At 50.9% G+C, this 19,951-nt stretch overlaps 1 protein-coding gene across 1 annotated transcript in view; it reads left to right on the forward strand.

Moving 5' to 3' along the window:
- The first annotated feature begins 13,109 nt into the window (after positions 1 to 13,109).
- The window catches only part of RRBP1 (ribosome binding protein 1), a 61,108-nt gene continuing 54,266 nt past the window's right edge, over positions 13,110 to 19,951 (forward strand). Inside the window, exon 1 of the mRNA XM_046678689.1 lies at positions 13,110 to 13,363. The gene's annotated coding sequence lies outside the window, so the exon portion shown is untranslated. The remainder of the gene's footprint in view (positions 13,364 to 19,951) is intronic.

Raw genomic sequence — 19,951 nt, forward strand, 5'->3', positions numbered from 1 at the left:
GGGGGGGGGGCCGGCCCCATGGCTGAGTGGTTAAGTTTGCGCACTCCGCTGTGGCAGCCCAGGGTTTTGCTGGTTCGGATCCTGGGCGCAGACATGGCACTGCTCATCAGGCCACTTTGGGGCGGCGTCCCATATGCCACAAGTGGAAGGACCTCCAACTAAGATATATAACTATGTACCGGGGTTGGGGGGGGATTTGGGGAGAGAAAGCAGAAAAAAAGATTGGCCACAGTTGTTAGCTCAGGTGCCAATCTTTTAAAAAAAAAGAAAAAAGAAAGGAATTGCTGGTGAGTGTCAGGTCTCAGGACAGATGGAGGCCGTTCCGCTGGTTGCCCTTTGGAGTGTCGTCAAGGGCAACTTGAGGAAGTGCAGGAGCTCAGCTGAAGGGGAGAAGGGGAAGGGGAGAAGGGGCCTGGCAACCTGGCCCGAAGGCCTTTCCTTCCATACAGGTAGGCCTGAATATGGTGCCTGCAGGAGACTGATTTGTTATGCAAATTCCTCCTGAAATAGGAATTCGGAGGTGGACCCGGCACCACATAAAATATGGCTCTTGGCAGGTTTGGGGGCAATTGGATGCTTGGAGAGGGATTAATAAGGTTCTCTCCTGGCCTGATAGGATTAATATGCTTTCCTAGGTGCCCACCCCCATGCCATGGCCATGCACAGCCTCAGCCCACACAGAGTTAACCCCTCTCCTCAGGTGCCTCTGCAAGGGGCCTTAGTCCCCCCAACTCCTCCCACATACTCCTCCTCATCCTCCTCGGTCCTCCCAGAGCCCCCCCACACAAACACACAATCCAAATGTGCACAGCCCAAAAACACTCAAGTCACGTTCCAGCCTGGCTTCAATCAGACGTTTCATCTACAGAAATTCTGGGGCTGCCACTGAATGGACCCAAGTGCTGCTTGGCTGCGCACCTGCACAGGTCCTTCTCAGGGAACAGGGCCCCCCAGAGTTCTTCTTTCTCCTTATTTTAACTTGGCTAGAGGGAGAACGAAGCCTCCAGAGCTGGAGCATTTTGTCAATAACAGTATTAACCTTTTCAGCTTTACCCAGGACTCAAAAAATAATTAGTTACAAAGCAGCCATTAGCTAGGCCTCTAGAGAAAAGGACCACCTTCACCGAAGGGGCGGGAGCGGGAGCCCTCTGGGCAGAGTGTGACAGGGTCCTGCACTGTGCCTTTGAAGACCAGTGGGCTAAACGTCCACCTCGTGTTTCACACTGCCAAGGCCACAAAAATGCCCTGAGTCAATCCTTTTATTTTTGTGATTAATTTAATGGGAATAACCTAAAATATGGGGAGAAATATATACACTCTCACGTTAATCTCAGTGTTATTTAGAAATGTGGGAAACTGGAAATAATTTAAATGTCTAATAGAGGAATGATTAAATAAATTGTAAAGAATTCCCTTGTTGGAATATTAGGAGCCCTTAATATAATGGTCACGAAGGCTATGGAGTAACAAAAGAATGGTCACATTCAGTGTAAATTTGAAAAGCAGAGAATACAAAGAATTACAACTATGAAAACACTTGCCTGTGAAAAACTGCTCAACATCACTAGTGGTCAGAGGAATGCAAATGAAAACCGCCACACACTCAGGAGCAAGGATAAAACCAAAAAGAGCAGCCACACTAAGTGCTGGTGAGGACGTGGAATAACTGAAACCCCGTGTGCTGTAACATGTCACAACCACTGGGGAAAATCGCTTGGTAGTTTTCTATAAGTCAAACATCCAGACCTGTTCTATGACCCAGCACTTCCACCCCTGGGTATCTACCCAAGAGAGATGAAAACATCTCCACAATCGGACAAGAATGTTCACAGCTGCTTCACTCGTGACACTCCCAAGCCGGAAACAGCCCAGATGTCTGTTAACAGGAGAATGAAGAAACAAACTCTTGTCTATTATTCTAACGGACTATTACCCAGCAAGGAAAAGAAACAAGCTACTGGTACATACATGACAACACAATAAACCTCAAAACACACTGAGCGACAGAGGCTGGACACAAAAGAGTACACACTTGGTTCTATTTATACAACGTTCTGGAACAGACAAAGTGAGACTATGGCTGCAGAGATAAGCCCAGGGACTGCCTGGAGGAGGGGCCAGGGCAGTGGGTGAAGGGACACAGAGAACTTTGTCGTGTAAAGGAGATGTTCCAGAGCTCTATCACAGTGGTGGTTGCTCAGCGCACACATCTGTCAAAACTCATCTACCTGCACACTTAAAATGCGTGAATTTTAAGGCATAGTGATAGAATAATAAATATTCTTTTTTTTTTTTAAATCACAAGCTGCTGGAAGCAAGCGCTTATGGTGGTTTATGACACACTACGTTTTTAGTGCACATTTGTGTGATGAAGTCCTATGGACTTTTTTCCTGCGTATCCACCAATCTAAATCTTCAAGCCAGGTTCAAATCTCACATCCCCTACTAAGTTATCTGTAATGTCCTTGCCAGAAACAAATACTTTCTTACATCAGCCACCATCTTTTCATATATCGTTTCTCTTTATATCATGTGCTCACCAAGATTCAGAATAATATCTTTATTCTTTGTATTGCCAACATCTCCTAGAACAGAAAAGAAACATAGAAATTTGGAGAAAATAGACCTGAGCTGGCACAGGGTCACTGCATACAGTGGCCCAGGCTGTGCACTGCACAAACTCCAAGGAATGATACAAGGAATGATACAAATTACCCTCCCCTGCATGGAGAGCACCCTCTGGAGTTGTGTAAACAGAGTCTTGGTCAGAGTCCCTGTCCCACTACTTCCTAGTTTTGTGACCTTGAAGAAGTGACCTCCTGAGCTTGTTTCGTTCTCTATTTAATAGGGTTGTTGGATGACAGAATTGAGATAGTGTGTGTTCAAAGCCCTCTGCAAACTGTAACACACTTTGCAGCATTAGATGTGATGTTGCTCATAATAAGTCTGGTCCCTGCCTTTCTTTACACTTTGCTCATTACCACTACTTCCTCACCAGCTTTCACTCAGTTCCCTGAAACTGTCAAACATGTTCCCACCTCAGGACCTTTGCACATGCTATTCCTTCTGCCTAGATTTTTGAGTTCCCATCTTCCTTCAGGTGATTCACATTTCAGCTGTAATGTCACTTGAGGCTTTACCTAAGCATCCTAAAATAGCCTGCTCCTCATTATCATTTTCTATCTCATCATCCTGTTTTATTAGTACCTGAAATTATTTTGTTTATTTGTTTAATGCTGATTGTCCACCTCCCATCCCAAACCTGCTTATGTAGAGGGTCTATGTCTGTTCTCTTCACTGCTGGATCTCGATCACGGTAGGTGCTCAAAAGTCGTTGACTGGATGACGAACAAATACTTATGGATCGCTAGGTGACATGGTGTATTTATTCAGTTCAGTCTGCCGACTGTTCCCCAAAAACAAGAGACTGCGAGGCAAACGCAGCTGGCTCCCACCTCTGCTGAGAGTGGGAACCCACCCCCGTGGCTGAAGGAATTTGCCCAAGATGTGCCCGGTGGCCACAGCGCTGAATGCTTGCCACTGACGCTGTGCCAGGTAAGGCTCCAAGTCTGCCACAGCGTCGTGAGGGCACAGGGAACAGGGAGGGCATTGTGCTGCCTGCAGAGACTGACGGTCTGAGAACAGCTCGAGGAAAGTCCCTCCCTCGGCTGGACACACCTCTCCCAGCCAGGCGCCTCTTCCTTTCTCCTTTCCCTCCTTTTCCTGACTGTGAACAAGGAAACAGGCCCGATCCGTTAGTCCTTACCTTTGTTCTTCGTAGCCCTCAATGTGAGGTTTCTTTAATGTTCTGGTGCCGGCGTAAGCCCTGCCAACGCCACAGTGGAATTTTCTAATCCATGCCAAAGATGGAGCTCATTAATTTCTGTGCGTGCCTGAAAGAAAGAAAACACTTCTGTAGGCCCTGGTGTGTTTAGTGCTCTGCAGAAGGAGGGTCAGGCCTCCCTCCAAGAAGCTTAATCTAGGTTTGTAGGTGGGTCATACAGGAAAAGCACTCCCTTGATTCTTTTTTTTTTTTTGAGGAAGATCAGCCCTGAGCTAACATCTGCTGCCAATCCTCTTTTTGCTGAGGAAGACTGGCCTTGAGCTCACATCCGTGCCCATCTTTCTCTACTTTATATGTGGGACGCCTGCCACAGCATGGCTTGCCAAGCGGTGCCATATCTGCACCCGGGATCCGAACTGGCGAACCCTGGGCTGCTGAAGCGGAACGTGCAAATTTAACCGCTGCGCCACCGGGCCAGCCCCCACATGGATCTTTACTATAAATTTTAATGCTTTCCTGATACAGATGCTTTAGAGGCCAGAGGCCCCAGTCTTCAGGGTCCACCCTCTCTCTCCCCTGCCATTAGAGGCAGTTTGGTGAAAATGTTTTAGAGTCATTGCATAGTAAGTCAGTAAAACTTTAGTGTGAATTAGTCTGCGTGCATCTCCCTCTCTCTCTCACACACACACACTCCCACACATACAGATGGCACCTAAACTCTGTGAGGGTCTGTGGACTCACAACAAAATGACACTGGAAGAAATAAAAGTTCCCAAAATTATACCAACTAACTAAATCCTGCCCAGGCCTGGATTTTTCTGACCCAGTGGCCATCAGTAGTCTGAAGAAGTGTCGATGGGGCTACAAGCTAAGTTCTCCTCCCTCTAAATCTAATTTTTCTGCAACACACATTCAGATGGGAGGCTGGACAGTTGTGCCCAGCCAAGACAGTCTGCTTGATCTACTAGCTGGTCGTGCGGCTACCAGGCCAAAGGCAGAGAGCTGAACTCAGTCGCCCTGGCAGGCCCTTTCTGGATTTTGTTATACTTTCTTTATTGCTTTTGGTTTAAAGACCTTCTTCAAACCTCCCACCGATTTTTTTTTTTTTTAAAGCTGATTAACAGAGTTTGAGAAGAGTCACACAATGATTAAGTGGTTGGGGAGAAGACATTGAAGAAAGGTTTAAGGAGCTGCAGTTTTTCAGTCGGAGGGAAGAACCTAGAGGAGGGGATAGAATAACGATTTTAAGTGCCAGGCACTTCCTAATCAACTGACACGCACTCCGTGAGTGCTTAACAGACACCCAGCATTGAGTGGGGTGCCTTAGCTCTGCCCTAAAGCCAAGAAGAATAAGACTTTAAGAAGTAAGTACATAGTGAGGTAGCAGTAATTTAAGATAGACATAAGAAAGGACTTCCCAGAGCTAAAAGCAGCTCCTTGCAGAACTGGAAATCACAGGGAATTCAGAAGGAAAAAAGTACGACTCAGGCCTTTTAAAGCTTTCATCATTGTTGAAGAATCATAATTCCTGTACACAGAACCTACCAGTGAACTCTGAGGGCCAGTTGTGCTGGGGTGGCCTCTAAATGGAGCCAATGGTGGGGAAAAATGTATCGAGAGGTTTTGTGGAGGAAGCAGTTCTGTGGGCTCTTCAAGGGCAGAGAGAAACCAAGTTCCATCCAACTTTGCACCTCCCCCCCCAAGAGGGGACCTGGCACACTGAGTGTCTGATTCCAGGATGGATGACCAAAGGCAGCCCTTAAAACGTGGAGTGTGTGGGGACGGCTCAAGATGGGGGAGGAGTGTGCTCTGGGCAGGTGCACAGGGTGGGCACAGACAGGAATAGGTGGAGCTTGGCAAAGTAAGGGGGCGCCAGGCTCCGGGGTTCCACAGAAGTCAGGCAGAGAACAGAGACTTGAGATGGTGGGGAGGCAAGGCAAGATGGAAGGAATGGTTTTGAAAAGTTAAGTTTGCTAAAAGGGAGCAGGATGGACTGGAAAGAGAGGAAAAAGAAGACAGTTAGGTCTTTCACAGTTCCTGTATACTATTTCACTCTATTTACTTTGGAGCACTAACCACAAGCTGAATGTTAGTCTAATGAATTATTAATTGCCTTCCCCCATCTCTGCTAGACTATAAGCTCATTGAGCATAAGGTCCTATTTGTCTTGTTTTCTGTTGAATTCTTCGAACCTAGCATGCAGGAGTCCTCCATAAATATTTATTGAATGAATGAATGAGCAAAGTAAACCAGGAACGGAGGATAAAGTCTGGAGTCCTGAGTTCTTCACTGCTGGTAATCTTAGAGAAGATCCAAGATGTCCAACTAGCTAGGCTAGTTAAGGATGCTGTCTGCTCAGGGACAGAAAGTTGAGCCCCATTGTGCCTTCTAACTCAAAGGCCTTCAGATTTTGTCCCAAGATGTCCAGTGTGTGGCATCAAGCCATGCCAGGCTGACCTCAGGGCGTTCTCATGACTGGTACCTCCTGTCTGAGACAGAGAGGTAGGTAAGATTCCAGAATTCCTAGGACGGTATTATTGGACAGTACAACTGGATGGTGCCTTCAGTTCAATTAAAACATTTTTGACAGCTTACCTAGCACTCACTGTTATCCAAGGAGTAGGCTGAGTGGGAGATGCATGGAGGCCTGGAAGGACAGTAGAAAGGACCAAGCTTTCATTAACTCGTGTAGGGTCTGTTATACCTGCTCATTTCCCCACTGATGTTTCTGTGGGGGAAGCAGAGGGATGTGTCATGGAAAGACGCCATTTTTGGAGTCTGCGAGGCTTATTTCTTGAGCAAGTTACTGCACTTCTCTGACGTCAGCTGCCTCACCTAAACTGAGGATAACAATAACAATGCTTTTCCTCTCATGGTTATAGTAAGGATCATTTGCAAAGCACTTAAGAGACAGGAAGGTGCCAGACAACATCATTCATCTACTTTTTTCCCCAGTTTTCTTTGGGGACTCACTTATAACCAGCCACTGGGTCAACTGCCATTTTTGCAAAAGCTCCTATCTCCAAGCTCACTTCCAAACTCACCCATCCAACAAACCAAACATTCTTACCCCGGTTATGTCTTATGATCGCTAGTAACCATAAAAACTGGTAATTTGAGTTCATGCTTACCATGTATTTTCTTTGAGTAAGTTTTCTTTTTGACAGTTACTATAGTCTATCTACAGAGATTTTTTTCTTTTTTCAAGTAACACTGCTGCAGAATTTAAATCGTCTGGGATAGCATAGGTTTTCTGTTCTAGATTTTGCAAAAGTATACAATAAATGTGCTGTGGAGTGGAAGGATCTGCATTCTGTTTTAAAACTTTTAAACTCTAAGGGTTGGCCCCGTGGCCAAGTGGTTAAACTCGCGGGCTCCACGTCAGCCGCCAGGGGTTTCGCCGTTTCAGATCCTGGGCACGGACATGGCACTGCTCATCATGCCACACTGAGGCAGCGTCCCACACAGCACAACCAGAGGCACTCGCAACTAGAATACACAACTATGTACTGGGGGGGTTTGGGGAGAAGAAGGAAAAAAAAAAGACTGGCAACAGATGTTAGATCAGGTGCCAACCTTTAAAAAAAAATTAAAAACAAAAAAAAAAGCACACTTTGTGTCACAATCATAAATGGAAAACGGGAAGGTTGTTTTTTTTTTTGAAAAAAAAAAAACCTTTAAACCTAAATTTGCGTTTAAAGGAGCTGAAAGTGCCCCACATTCATTCATTCGTTTGCTTATTCATTCAAGAAATATTTATGAGCTATGGACCTACACTCTTGGTGCCCTGCTCACAACCCCTCTGCCATTCCTAGGCATATCAACAGCCTCTGATTGCAAACCCAACGACCTTCTTCCTCTGGGCTTTCTCTCGGGGGTGGGCTGGAAAGGCCAGGAGCAGCCTTCAACCCATGATGGATAGGAGCTAGTGAATAAGTCCTCCAGCCTCCTCGCGTCTCCGTTTGGGTAACTCTGAGGCATATGCCACGCTGTCTCCCAGAGTTTCTCAATGGGATTCGGCTTCAGTTGCCCAGAACAGAAACCTGCTGACGATGCACTGTTTGTTGGCTGCCTTCCCTCCCCTGTCTCCCTTCTCCACTGCCTTCCTGGTGATTCCTGGAACCACCTTCCAAATAAACTGCTTTCACTCAAATCTTCTTCTCGAGCTCTTCTTCTGGGGAGACACAACCTAAGGCGAGTTTTTCCAGAATCAAGGCATAGGGCTGGGTGTTCAGGGAACATATTGATGCATCAGATAAAGCCACTGACCCACAGTTCAGATAGGGAGTGAGATGTGTGCAGAAATGTCAACAGAAACATGCACGGTTTCATTTTCCTAACATTTTCAAATCCTGTTGGATCTCTCTCTCTCTCAATCCCTCTCTCTCTTATACACACACACACACACACACACACACACGCACGCGCACTCCACTCCTATCCAGATGACTGTTATATTCAGTAGTGTAAAGAAGCCAGCTGGCTCATAAGAGCTGATTATTACATTTTTAGGAATTTTTCGAGCAATTTGTTAAACACAGTCATTATTAAAAATTTAATTATACAAACTTACAGTGAAATAGATTACATTAAAAACAAAGGTAAAAAATACTGAAACTCATTATTTCTTAATTATTTTACTACGTTTTACTATTATGCGTGCCCTTGAGGTTATTTATGTCTGTTCTATCTATATGGTATATAATGGTATGCTACTGCGAATTTCTTTCCACCTTCATGTTCAGTGACTCAGTAGCTTGAAATCGGCTATGATGAGAGTATTTACACCACAGAAATTGGCAAATGCTATAAATTAGAGATACCCCTCTGTCCCCCACCTCAGATAGCCAATTGGTAAACATTTACCAGCACAGCATCAACTATCTCTTGCCTAGAATCTTGCAAAAGCCTGCTAACTGGTCCCAGGGTCCTCCACCACACCCTTCTAGCTACCTGCACACCATCTGTATGCAGCTCCCAGCTCTAAATGTTGGGTATGATCATCTCTGTCCTTAAGGTTTGAACCTCTACTCGTGTGCTTAGGTTTCCAAACTGTATTACCCACCCCAGCCTCAATCCCTGAGCTTCAGACCCACAGAAACAGTGTCTCCACCAGGACTTCCCTCAGCTCCTCGACTTCAACATGTCCAAACAACAGGCAACATCCTCCCCAAATCCATCCGCCACTTGTTCATTCTCCTATGGGTCCTGCCCCAGCAGTGACACTACCACGCTCCCTGTCACTCAGGCCAGGAACAGGAGCTCACAGGTGGCTCCTCCCTTCCCTGACACCCTGAGGTCACTAAGCCATACCCACTTCACCTCCTAAACCCTTCTCATAAATGACCCTTGCACTTCCCACTCCTGCCACTGCCCCGTTGAAGCCCTTGTCACCTGAACTATTGCAACGGCCTCCCAAACCAGGGAGTGGGTCCTCAACCTAGCTGAGCATCTCAATCACCCAAAAGAGAGTGCCGAGGGACTGACCTCAGTGTCATGGATCACAAACCCTTCCCTGAGTGGCCACCAGCAAGAGTCAGTCTCGCCACCCCCCCCCCCCCCCGTGCCCCGCCCCCCCCCCCCCCCCCCCCCCAACCCAGGTACAGCACAACTTCCAGGATCTGGCACCCAAGGCAGTGGTTATGCTCATGGATCCTGGAGCCAAATGCTCCTCTTCCGACTAGCTCTGCAACACTGGGCAGGCTACTCAACCTCTCTGTGCCTCAGTTTCCTCATCTTTAAAGTGGAGATAATGACTGTACCTCCATTATCAGGTTGTTCTGAGGGTTAAATAATTTTACCTAGTGACAGGGCATCTCAAACAGTGCCTGGCACATGATAAGACCTAAAAGTATTATATATTGTTATAGTGGCTTTTTTTTCACATGACACTTTATTCTGCTTGTCATTTATCATCTTTCATGGTTGTTAACAAAGCAAAACCTCTTTTTACACTGTAAGAGATAACATATTCTCATCTTTCTGCCTTCTCTTTCAAAGTAATATCCACAATTTAGTAATAGAAAGCAAAGCACTGTCAGGAGTTAATGGACCATACTAGCTGATTATTCTTGTATGTTTAGTTTTTCCCAATAAGAACACTCTATTTGTTTTTAATACACAACTAAAACCCAATACATCCTTTTTTTGTGTCAAGTTGATCCAAGTATAATTTGCTTACAACCAAATTCACCCATATCAAGAGTGTATAATTTGATGAGTTTTACCACAGTCACGTAACCACCACTATCACCAAGATACGGATCATTTATATCACCCCAAAAGAGTGCCCTCGTGCCCATGATGATCACTTTTGGAGACTCATGTCTTGCCACCCTCGCCTTCACCCTCAAGCTTGGCAAATGCAACCACGGACAGCTGCCCCTCGGGTATCAAGCTCCCTGGGATCGCCAGGCCTCTGCCTGAGCTGTGCTCCCACCAGGCGCACCCTTCACGTGCTTTTTGGCCCCACTAACTCCCACTTCTCTTTTGAGCTTCTGATGTCACCCCCTCAGCTCTCCCCAGTCTGGGTTAATGCCCCTGCCTGTGGGCTCCCACATCACCTTGGGCTTCTCTCTCTGACTGCACTGCCCATTTGTGTTGAAATGACCTGTTCACACGTGCCAGCCCCTCCCTGGACTGTTGCCGACGGCAATGGCAGGGACCTGATTGCTGGGCTCTAGCCTGGTACCTGGCCCTGAGCAGACAGGACCTGGAGGCTGGACTGTGCCGTGGGATGTCTCTCCCGCAATGAAAGGCTGTGTGATTTGGCAAATACGGGCCTGCGGTAGAAGATGCAACAGGGCCCGGGGCTCTGAGCCTGGGGGAAGCCCTTTGCTCCCCCAACAGGCACCCCCTGTCCATGTAGTCCTGGGGTGGTTCTGCTTTTTCCCAGACACATCCTGGGAGAGTGCAAGGCTGAAACGAGCTGATGAGGCTGAGCAGGGCCAAAGGTGGGTTCCACAGGCACAGGGGTGGGGATGGGGGGATTGGAGGGGTCGGGGCTGACTCCTCTCGGTGTTTGGACAAGGGGCAGGGGGGCAGGACAGGTGAAGGCTCAGGCCAGCCACTCTTCCATACTGAAACGTATGTTGTGTAGAGACCAAACCAAACATTAAATTATGGGAGGGAGCAGGCAGAGAGTCCCTTTTTGTAAACACCCCTCACTCTTAGGGACTCTGTAATCCTGTAATTTAACAATATTTATGGAACACCTATTTCCTGAGGCTCTACTCTGTGCAGGTGCTGTGGGTCACAGTTGTGTGGAAGACACTACGGTGACCCCCAGACGCCCTAGGCACCCTCACCCTCTGCCAAGCGCTTCTTGCTGCAAGCAGCTGCTTCTCTCTGCTGGAAGGCTTTCCCTGGCTGTCGGGGTGTGGCGGGCAGTTAAAGTCCCGCCAGAAGAAGCCATCAACCAACAAGGACTGGGAGTAAGTGGGTAAATAACCGACTTCCTCCCCCCTCAGATGGGACATCTCCAGGGTGTGTTCCACACGGTCCGGCATGCCCCCCGATACTTGGCCCTGGTTGCCCACAGCAGTCACTTGCTTGATATTGTGCTGTCAGCTCTTTCCTGTCCTGCTTCTCTACCAGTGTTTCCTGTGATCATCCCCCACGTGAGTCACTTGAACCCAAACCCTCCTGTCAGGCTCCGCTTCCGGGAAAACCTAAACAGTGAATAATGAAGGCGGTGTCTGCCCACAGCAAGGCCCTGGAGGGCAGCGGGGTCTTTACTGGGTCTGTGTGTCACTCTAAGCTGCTGGCCAAGCCTGGTAGTGAATACCAGGCCCTCAACAAACACCAATGAATGAATGAATGAATGAGTGAATGAATGAATGAATTTCCTCTCTCAAACCCAGAGGGGGCAGTGACACTCCTGGAGGAGTAGCCCATGTTCAGGGACGCTGGCTGGTTTCCGGTGGTCAGTCAGAACTAGGCAGCCGGGAAGCTGGGATTCCTGACTTTTACTTCAAGCTGGGGCTCACCACTGGAAATAGACTTGAGTGTCGAAAGCTAATCCAGGTTAATTCCTGCTGATTAATCATTAATGTGCTAAGGAACTTCTGAGATTAAAAACAGGAATGAACGGTTTAATTTCAACTCAGTCCCTCGTTATTCCCTCAGGACGGGTTGTATTTTCCCCGTCTTTCTAAGGACTAGTACAGTATCAGTGCCAAGACAGGGGGTATGTGGAACTGTCCAAGAGGTAGATATTAGGAACAGGGCTCTGCAGCCACAGGGGCCAGGGAGGGTGTGGGGAAGACCAGGCTGCAGCAGCCCTTTTGGCCTCTCAGAAACCTTAATTTCAAAGAAGCTGGCTTTGGCTCAAGTTCAAAGACTTAGCTTTAAGAGACACTGATATAATGGTTAAAAAACCAGGCTTAAAATTGTCTTAATGGAAGGACTTATTTGGCTATGAAGACAGAATGTTGGCTTATACTGGGGCAGGGGTGGGGGGCGTCATGCAATGGAAAAGCACCATTTGCTCAGTTTTCTGGGAAGTGGGTGCATTTTCTTGGGTCAGACCCTCTCAGGGTCCGCATTCCATGCAGTGAAACGCCATAAGGTCGATTGTAATTATTGCCCTGCCGTGGTTTGGACGAGCAACTCTCACAGTCGTATCTTCCCTAAAAATGGGTGCAGTGACATCCACCCTCAATTCCTTGCGCACCTTCTGGCCTTTCCACCCGAATTCCTCCACTTACTTAAGAAAACTCTTTCTGGCGCTGATTGCAATCTCTTTGAAGGCAGGGACTTGCCCTCCCTGGGCTGGCCCCCAGCAGAACTCGTCTCCACACCCGGGGCCCGGAGGGGCGCTGCTTCGGGGTAAGTTAGCTGGCTTTAAATAAAGCCTTTCTCCGGCTGTTCGCGGGGTGCGCAACCGTGCTCAGGGTGACACCCCCCGCCACCTCAGCCCGGCGAGCCCAGCGGCCCAGGCCTGGCGTCGCCGGGATTCGAACCTTCCGCCGCCCTCCGGGACGGAGCCGTCCCCGAATCAGCGGCCGCGGGCGCCGCCGCGGGCCCGGAGTGGGCGGAGCCGGCGGCCCCCTCCCCCGTTGGCGGGGCGTTCCGGCCCCGCCCCGCCCCCGCGCCGGCCTAGCGCCGCGCCGCGCGGCCCCGCCCTCCAGGCCCCGCCCCCGCGGCTCCCCGCAGCTCCTCCCCTCTCCCATTGGCCGAGGCGGAGACCCTCCTCTCCCCCCAATGGCCACCGCCGCGGCTCGGCCACCCGCGCTCTGACTGGCCAGCGGCCGGCGGAGTGGCGGGGCTCGGGCCAATGGGGAGAGGCGGCTCGATGAATGGCTGGCCCGGGTGGGGAAGGTAGGAGGCGGCGATCCCGGCGGAGGGGGCCGTTCGCCAGCTCCGAGGCAGAAAGTGCCACGACTCCACACGCGCGCACGCAGCCAGCGAGCGGCCGGAGCGGACGGCGGACGGGGCGGGCGGCGTCGGGGTCGCGGTGCCTGCAGCTGCTCGGGGGCGGCTTCTCGGCGGAGGCTCGGCCGGCTCCTCTCTCCTTGTTCCGCGGCGGCGGCGGCAGCTCCTGCCCTCTCGCTCTCCCTCCCGCGTCTCTGGCTGCAGGTGAGAAACTTGAACGGGCCCTGCAGCGGCGGCGGCGGCGGCGGCGCGCGGGCCGGGCCGTCGGGGCGCCGGGGCCGGCCGCGCCGCGAGTGACACGTCTCCGGGGCGGCCCCTCCCCCGGCGGCGCCGCCCGCCGTCGCAGCGGCCGCGGCCCCTCGGGGTCGAGTCGGACCTTGGGGGGCGTGTGCCGGGCCGAACCCCGTGCAAGGGCGTCGGCCGAGCGCGCCCCGCGGTGTGGTCCCCACGCCCCTCGCCATCGGGGGACCCTCGGCGCGACGTGGCGACCCCTCCCTCTCCGCTGGGCCGTCGGGCCGGCCCGCGCGCTCCGAAGTTGGGCGAAGAAAGTTGGCGGCGGGGCGGGGAGGCGCACAGCTGGCGGAGGAAAGGGTTAAGTTTCGGGAAGCGGCCGGATGACGTTGCTGGGCTGGAGTCCGGGCTGGAGGGGTGGGGGGGGCGGGCGGAAGGCGGCGGGGGCCGGCCGGGGGAGGAGGGCGGGATGAATGGGGGGCCCGCGCGCCGAGTGCGCCCCCCTGCGGGCTGCGGCCCGGAGACGCTTCGGGGGTCGGGCGGCCCCCGACGGGGCGGGCTCGGGACGCGGGGCTGCTGGGGACGCCGTGCGAGGACGGGGCGGTCCGGGGTCCGGACGCCCGGCGCCGCGGTGGCAACTTCCCGGAGTGCGAGAGGCGGCTCCCTGCTCCCCCTGGCGGCGGGGCCGGGGGCGCCGTTTTCCCGGCCAGGCTGCGCGGAGCCGGCGCGAGGGCGCCTGGCGGGGGGACGGGGCACCCCGGGCCGGCCCGCCCCGCCCCGCCTGCGCCAAGATGAATGGGCCGGCGGTGCCAGGCCAGGCGGAAGCGGGCACCTCCGGCCCGGCCGGCCAAGCGCGCTGGCCCCAGGCCTGGCGCTTGCCCCGGCCCGCCGGGCTACCCGGCCGCGGGCCCTGGGGCAAGGGAGGGCGGGCTGGATCCGCTCTTGCAGTGGGGAGTCCGGGAAGCTTCGGGGACCCTTCCTCAAGTTACAGATCATAAATGGTAGGTCGGTATGGTGTCCTGGTTAAGGGAGTGGGCTTCTGTCGGGGATGACCTCAGCCAAGCTAACTCCGGGTGTCTGCTTCCCCGTCTGAAAAACGGGGCTGCTGGGCGTTTCTGCTTAAGAGAAAAGACGGGAAGACCCAGCACACGTGGGGAGTAGTCAACAGGTGTTGGCTTTAACTGTCAGGATGAGTTTTTAGGGGCGTGCGGGGCACGAGAGGGAGGTGGAGTCTGGGTCTGGTCCTAGCCTGCCTGCTGCAGACACAGGGCTCTGGGAGTCCCAGGGTCTGGATTGCACCCCCAGGCACCCTTACAGACCCTCTGGGCGGGTCCCTTAGTCTCTCTGAACCTTGGTTTCCTTATCTATAGCCTGGAGATAGTACCACCCACTCACAGTAGGTTCTAGACAGCCTCCCAGGCAGATACCACCCACTCACAATAGGGTCCTCCCAGGCAAGCGCTGGAACTAACTGGGACCTTGTGCAAACAGAAGGCGGTTTGGCAATAACTCTTGGAAGTCAGAGGTCAGCAGAGACTAGGAAGCACCAAGGAAATGAAACTTTGAAAGCTCTTGGGAGCCTCCCACGTTTGCCTCAGACGCTGGAACCTGCAGGGTGAGGGCGTCTGCATGGCTCCTTCTGGAGTTTGGGGAAGTAGGTCCGGTAGGGCCTCACATCCCAGGCTAGAGAGCTCTTCAGAACTCGGCTGCTGAGAGTCCCCGAGACCCAGGTCTTCTGTGCAGCACTCCCAGGAGGGACAGCTGCACGTTTTACACTAGCCCTGTGCAATCCGGGAGCACGTATTCTCCCCCTCCTGCCTTACGCTTTCCCTCTGTGCTTGGTCATCTTAACTTCCTGTTAATCTGACACCAGAGAAGTCTTGGTGATCCTGCAGCATGCTGTTTACTGTCCTGACATCTCAGTTCCTTTATGAACTTTCCAAAGGTCAGCCCCACTATGGGCTGCCAACCTGTTTCCCTTCCAGAAAGAAGCTTCCGGTTCTGAGGTCCTGGAGATGCCACTTCTCTCTCTGTGTGTAAGCAAAAGAGGAAAGGTGGGGGCAGACCTCCTGTAGATTAAGTTTTCCCTTTACATGGAGCAGGAGCAAACCTGGTGTGCCGGGCTTCTGGGCCTCTTGAAGGTGAGAGGGGACAAGAAAGGTGTCTTGGGGTTTGAAGAGAGGATGTTCAGTGGGTAGAGCTATAGGCATTAGGCTGTAACAGAACTCTTTTCTTTCATAGTTAGCAATCGGCCTCTGAACATCTGAAAAGGGTTAAGAAATTAGAGTGGTACCTGGGTACCTGAATATTTTTTGGTGATGGGAGAGTTTTAAATAAATCCCAAATCCTTGAGTCACGTTTGAACAATTATACTCTCTGTTGAAATGAGCCCTAAGTCAACAGGCAGCGATAATTATACAGCACCGAATTCCGTTGAAGTGGTTGAATGCAAATCACTTAATGAGAAAGGTCTCAACTTTTGAGACGCTAGAATTTGTTTTTGCTAAAATCTTGTTTTGAGAGAAAAAAGTAATGGTCAGTCAGAATTAGGAAGGCAAACTGTGCTATCCATCTGTACATCCTGGACCTGCAACACAATAAATGTTGACTAAGTGGGGTTGACTGCCAGGCCTGTTAAAATATTCTCATTAGTTATCCAGTTACTATCTCATTGGATAAATGAAGCTGAACCTACCTTGGTTTTTAAGGTTTTCAGGCCTTGCAGCCACCCCATTCTGTAGAGTAGGTGTGGTTGTTCCCATTCTGTGGATGAGAATGTGGAGGCCCAGCCGGTCGGGTGGATGTCGGGCCAGTTCCCGTTGCCCAGCTCCTGGGCAGTGTGGGCACGGCCTTCTGAATGTTTGCCCACAGGACTGTATAATTCCATGCTTGCTGGGTCAGTAACCGCCGAGGGAGGACACGGAACTAGAAGATCGAAATTAAGAGCTTCAGTGGAAGGAAGGTGGGGAGTGAGTTGAAAATGTGGCGATGCAAGAAGGGACTTTAATTTCATTTCTTTCCCAGTGCCTCCTGTGTGCTGGGCCTTCAAACGCTGTAAATACAAATGAGTGAGACTAGTTCCGTCTGAAGAAGCTGCCGTGCAGAACTGTGTTGTCCATTATGGTGGCCACATAGAGCTGTTTCAACTTGAAACTATTAAAGTGAAATCAAATTGAAAAGTCAGTTTCTTAGTCACACTAGCCACATTTCAAGTGCTCAGTAACCGTGTGTTGGTCCATGCCGATTTGGATCATTTCTATCATGGCAGAAAGTTCTCTTGGACAGCACTGGTCTAGAGGTGGCTGGTATTCTCTGTTCCTCTTGGTTGTTTAGAAATATTATCATGCTGAACCATATGAAATTGCCCATCAGAAACAGTTGACTGGTGGCAGTCCATGCCTTTCAACCTAATGAGATGTTACCTTTAGATAGCATTTATTCCTGACTCTGTGTGTGCATTATAAATTGCATACCAAGGGAAAAGGGGCGGTGGGGGGGGGGGGGGGGGGGCGGGCAGTATGGATAGTGGCCCTGCGCTGAAGAGCGTCTCACTAACACCAACAGCATCGAAATGGCCAAATGCACCAAACACAGAAAATAGGTGTTGGGCAGAAAGCATATGGCATGTAGGGAAGGTAGATATTTAATTCCAAGTGAGAGAGCCTGGGCAGGAGGGCCACTTGGCATTCTAGAAAATTAACTTGGGGACGTGACGTCCTAGGAGGCTGTTATCTTAGCAGACTAATTCTGATGAGTCTCCTGAAACGGGCGACTTGACTCCCATGTCTAAAAACCAGACACATCCAGTGTGTTTCCTTTAAGTGCCATGAGTGGTGTGTATCTCCCACCTGTCTAGTAAGGGGAAACAACTTTAAGTTATAAAGAAAGTCTGGTAATTTCTAAATTTGATTATTTTGGCAAGACTGGAACAGCTGCTGGTCCCCAAACCTTACACGTTCCAGTGTGCTGGCGTTTCCATGCTTGGCTGGCATACGTTGTTTCCTGGGCGACTGTTTGAGGGCTCTGTTATACTCCATATAACTTTGAAAGGATCGTTGGATAGTATTGGAGGTAAAAGGGCACATGTGTACTGTGACAGATGGCAGTTAGACTTTGGGTGGTGAACATGATGTAGTCTTCACAGAAACTGAAATATGATGTACACCTGAAATTTATATAATGTTATAAACAAGCATTGCCTGAATAAAAAATTTTAAAAAAAAGGTTTTTGAATCCTTGGCTGTACTAGTGGGCTCATCTCAGTACTCCACGTAGAATAACCTAAAACCAATGGTATGTTCCTCAAATGAGGAAGTCCATTAAGATTACGCTGAAAGTTACCAGCTATTTGTTGTGATCATAAATATCATCTGCTGGCTCAGAAATGGAATAAAAGGCCATCTTATGCCCAAAGAGTTATTGCCAACCCTGACCCTGGTGGAGGGAGGAGTGAACGAGAGCTGTCGTGGGCTGTCTTGAGACTGGCTCTGAACTGGTTGGTGCCCTGCGTGGATTGAACTTGGCCTGCCCATGAGATTTGCTTGGCCAGCCCTATGTTACTAAACAATTGAGCCACCTTTTAAAAATGGAGAATTTTTGTGTTAAAATCTAGATTTTGGGGTTCTCCTGGGGAAAATGGGAATTTCTGAGCATACCCGGTCTGCTTTTTCACATGACAGCCAGGGCCTGTGGTCACCCTCTCTGGGCAGGGCCTGAGCCCCCCGATCCCCAGCATGCTACCCATTCACATTACCTGCCTGGGGAGTGGCAGCCCCTGAGGGGTGCTGTTTAATGCAGCGTGAGAGCAGAGAGGAGCTGGAGGGCATTGGGTGTCACCTCAGCGCTCACCGATGTCTCCCGCTGGGCTGCAGCTCAGGGGCTGGTTCTAATCCCAGAAATAAGTGGTGTGATCTTGGACGTGACTTTTCTCCTCCCTGGGCTACAGTTTCCTCCTCATGTAAAATGAAACTAGACTGGATGGCTCCATCTTTCGGGCCACAAACCTGGGTTTATCCTTAACTCCTTGCTTTCTCGTACTCGTATCCTGCGCAGAGCATGTCCTGTCAGTGCTACCTTCAAGTAGAGCCAGAATTCAACCATTCTCACCACTGCCACTGGTCCCACCCTGGTCCACACCTCTGTCTTCTTTCTCCTGGGTTATTTCACTAGCTCTGAAGTGTCTCCCTGCTTTTGCCCTTGCCCCCTGCCTTCTAGTCTGTTCCCAGAGCAGATCATGTCACTTCTCTGTTCAAGACCCTCCTTGGCCAGAGTCTTTACAGTGGCCTCCACGGGCCCTGCTTTCACTTTGGCTTCTCTCCTACCATCTCCCTTGTCCTCTGCTCCAGTCACACTGGCCTCCTCTCTTTCTCAGGCATGCTTCTACCTTAGGGCCTTTTTATGTGCTGTTGCTCCCCATGGGACGCTTTTCCCCTGATGGCCACGTGGCTTGCTCCCCCACTTTCCTCAGGTCTGTGAAGTGTTACCTCTCTGACCACCCTGTTTAAAGTGAGAGACCCTGACCATCCTCCACCCCTACTCCCTCTGCCTGTCCCACTTGTCTGGATGGCTTTCTCTTCATTATCACCACCTGATATGCCGCATATGTGTCTGACTTTCCATCTCTGCCCGCAGAGCATGAGCTCTGCCAATGCAGGGATCTTTGTTTTCTGAGGTACCCTAGTGACTGCCACACAGTAGATGCCCATCCTTACTGAGCAGATGGAGACAGGATTTTCTAGTGCTCAAGTCTTGTGAGTATATTATTATTTAACCTGAAGTAGTCTGGACTCCTGGAGCATCAAAGATAAACACAAAAACCATATTCCCAAGCCAAGTGGCTTCTGGCTTCCCTCCAGCCTGACTCCGATTGGGACCTAGAGTTACACTTGTGGAGGGCACTGTCAAAGGCGCATGACCCTGCTCTGCCAGCAGAGGCTGAGGTTGAAGTGACCCTCAGGGGAGGGCTTGGGCGTTGCTCTCTCCCAAGGGCCAAAAACCTCCAGGCCGGTGATACTGATCTCGGTGCTGCCTTGTTTCTCCAAGCTGCCTTGTTTCTCCACGGCGCATCCTCCATGCCGGGCCTCACAGGACGGGCCCTGCCCAGGTGCTTGCCAGTTTTGGAGCGTTTGCACAGTGTCCCTTATTTCCCGGGGCAGCTGATGGGCATTCGGGGGTTTGCAGAGTACCTGAGCGGATCAGCGACGACACACTCCCTGGGAAAAAAAAACGTTAGTTTTGGTTTGAACAGTGTGCTGGCTCGCTCTGAAAAGCAGTGGGTTTTGTGTTTAATGAGAAGCGCGTTCCTCAGTGGTAGTAGGGAAAATCCTTTTCTTGTAGTTGGCATTTCATTCTCTCTTCTTTCAGTCAGACGTCCTCGGCTGAGGAGTAAGAGGACTGCTGAGTGACCCTCCTGCATGCCACTTGGGCCAGGAGGGAAGCCCACCGCCAGGGGGCAGGGGGCTGGCTGGTAAGAGGCCCTTCCAGGCCTGGTGCCCAGCCTCCGGTTTTCCTCCTCTCTTCCTACTGTTGCTTTTAGGCAAAGAAACACCAAGTAGATCCTGG

Source organism: Equus quagga, chromosome 12, assembly GCF_021613505.1.
Source record: "Equus quagga isolate Etosha38 chromosome 12, UCLA_HA_Equagga_1.0, whole genome shotgun sequence".
Taxonomy (NCBI): domain Eukaryota; kingdom Metazoa; phylum Chordata; class Mammalia; order Perissodactyla; family Equidae; genus Equus; species Equus quagga.